Source organism: Gopherus flavomarginatus, chromosome 8 (assembly GCF_025201925.1).
Source record: "Gopherus flavomarginatus isolate rGopFla2 chromosome 8, rGopFla2.mat.asm, whole genome shotgun sequence".
NCBI classification, from domain to species: domain Eukaryota; kingdom Metazoa; phylum Chordata; order Testudines; family Testudinidae; genus Gopherus; species Gopherus flavomarginatus.
Genome location: NC_066624.1, coordinates 47,472,884 through 47,475,734, shown reverse-complemented (window position 1 = coordinate 47,475,734; position 2,851 = coordinate 47,472,884). Strand labels below are relative to the sequence as shown.

Sequence of the window (2,851 nt, the reverse complement as noted above, 5' to 3'; positions counted from 1 at the left end):
GATGGGTACAAACGTTCTTCCCTGCTACCAAGGGACAGCAGCTACTGGAGACATAGCAGAGCTCAGAGAAAGGGGGGTTGTTGAATGCACTTTATGTCCTCTAAGCTTAATTACCAGCTTAGATTCTGTAGCGCTGCCACCAATCAGGAATTTCTAGGGCCTGATACCCTCTGGTCCCCCCAAAACCTTCCCAGGGGACCCCACGACCCAGATTCCTTGAGTCTCACAACAAAGGGAAATAAACCATTCCCTCTCACCTCTTTACCTCCTCCCAGATCTTTCCTGCCTGGGTACATGAGGAGATACCGTGATTCAATTCCTTGAAACACAACACAGAGAGATCAAGTTTCTCTCTCCCCTTCTCCCAGAGGCAATACAGATTCAAGTTCCGTGAATCTAACACAAAGAGGAAATTTACCTTTCCCTCCCTGCTTCCCCCTCACCCAGAGGCAATACAGATTCAAGCTGTGTGAATCTAACACAAAGAGGAAATTTATCCTTCCCTTCTCCCCACCAATTTCCTGGAATATACAGACTCAATTCCCTAGAGCCTCAACTGGGAAAAAAAAATCAAACAGGTCTTAAAAAGCAAAACTTTTAATAAAAAAGAAAGAAAAAAAGTAAAAGGTTTATCTCTGCATTTTAGATGGTAAAAAGTTACAGGGTCTTTCAACTTATAAACAATAGAAAGAAACTTTCTCCAGCAGAAACACAATTTAAGCTATTCCAGCAAGTACACATATGCAAATGGAAAAAAAACAAATTAAAAGACTATGGCCGCCTTTTCTTACTTACAATTCTGAATAGATAAGAGACTGTAGCAGGGAGATTGGCATAAACCTGGTTGCACCTCTAGCCCCTTCCAGGACCCAAAGAGAACAAAGCCAAACCCAAAACCCACAAACAAAGGCTTCCCTCCACACGAGATTTGAAAGTATCTTGTCTTCTGATTGGTCCTCTGGTCAGGTGTTTGGGTCCCTGTTTGTTAACCCTTTACAGGTAAAAGAGACATTAACCCTTAACTTGTTTTCCTTCCACCCAGAACTCATCTTTTCCTGGGCTGCAAGTAGCCACCCCTGGGATGCCAAGAGGTAGAAACAAGATTCTACCTCCCAGCAGCCAAGTGCACTTCCATGGGTTCGACTGGCCTAATTCCTCCAGCTTCCCCAGGCTGACGCCAAGGTATTTTCTCCACTGATATCACCACCCTCTATCGTGCGGGGGTTGGGGTTATCCCAGGGACAGGCCAGTGGCAGAAGGAGGAGGCCTTGCTGGACAGCAAGGGGAGCTGGGAAAAGGAAGCCACTACGTTTCTGCCTGGTTTTCAGGCTGAGGCCCTTTTGCAGATTAGGCAAATGTGAGAACCACCACGCTACAGAAACTCCATCACAGTGCACTGCCCTGTCCTGCCCCGCCCTCAAATTCCCTGCACTTTGGTGGTGCTCATCCTGGCACACACTGAGGGGAGAACCTGGAGAAAATGGCCGCAGCTCTTCGGTGGGTCAGCTGGCAGAGCAGAGGACTGGAGCTGGCACTCAGCAAGTTGTCCTTACATCGCCCGTGGGACTCCAGCTTGATGGGGAGCTGCTTTTTCTTCCCCTTTCTGAGAAAGAGCAAGAGAAGAAAGCAAGTTCAGGAGGGCCAACAGGCTGCAGAAGCCAATGCTGCCTTTTCCTGCTGCATAGCCTGAAAGAAAGAACATGCATTAGGTAAAGGGACTGCTGTGTTGCCAGGAAACAGCCCACAGCTGCACCGAGAAAGATTCAAGAAGCTGCTGAAGCCTGGGATTGAACCACAAATCTTTAGAGCTTCAGTCTAACGCTCTGCCAACTGAGCTACTTCAGCACCTGTAGGGACCTCTTTTGGGCTGCTGTTTCTCATCTTGAAGCTTATTTTCAACAAACCAGCTCTCCAGTCACCACTGGCCAATGCAGGAAGGACAGCGCTTGCTATTTCAGCACTCAGAAATCTCATCAACTAGTCTCTGGATCTATTGAATGCTGCACTCCAGTTCATGGGGGAAAGGCGAGAGACACAACCTTTGAACAAAAGGCCTGGGATTAACATCCTAACGCTGTCTCCTACTGTAACACTATTTAATACTGGCCAACCCTGTGCTGGTGACAGTTCCATTTCTAGGTGTTTGTACATTTCAGTTACTGTGAAAATTAAAAAGTTTCCATATGCTTAGAGGAAATGAATTTGTTTTATTTTCTTATATATGGCATGAATAAATACAGATTTACACATCCTAGCATGAAAATGTATTGTCTAATATGATCGAAAAAATCATGCGTCCAGATTGTGCATTGAAATCATGATATGAGCTACAAATGCAATAAAAAATAAAGTATTCAATGGTTTAACATATGGAGCAGTGGTAGGCGGCACCGAAGACACTTCTTGCCTTGAGTAGGGAGTAGCTCTGACCTCCAAAGGGCCTGGCCAGGAGCAGGACATTGGCACAGCAAGGGAGGGGTGTGGCAGTGACATCATAAAGGCCTTTTGCAGGACCTCAGACTATTGGTCCAAGGCGGTGGGGAGATGGTGACCTCACAGAGAGATGCTGACATCAGCCAGGCAGGACGGGACAAGGGGCCAGGGATTTCTCAGAGACCTCTGTGGCTTTGCTTCGCTTCAGCAAGTCTCCTTCTCCAGGTCTCTCTTTGAGGACTGAGAGAGTATTTGGGTTCACGGACGAGAGCGCCAGGAGGAACCTCTTTCAAATTTTCTCCTTCCCTTTTAGTGATTTTACTAGAAAACAGTCATCCCTGTTTAGAAGATAAGAGCCTTCTCGAGGGAAGGGGTGTCATGGGGGTGTCACAGTTCAGATGCCAATGCCCCGTCGCCC

General features: G+C 47.0%; 1 non-coding gene across 1 annotated transcript; it reads right to left on the bottom strand.

Annotated features, from left to right (window-relative positions):
- Positions 1 to 1,772: 1,772 nt before the first annotated feature.
- Positions 1,773 to 1,845, bottom strand: TRNAF-GAA (transfer RNA phenylalanine (anticodon GAA)). The gene has a single exon. It is a non-coding gene; the product is annotated as a tRNA-Phe (tRNA).
- Positions 1,846 to 2,851: the final 1,006 nt, after the last annotated feature.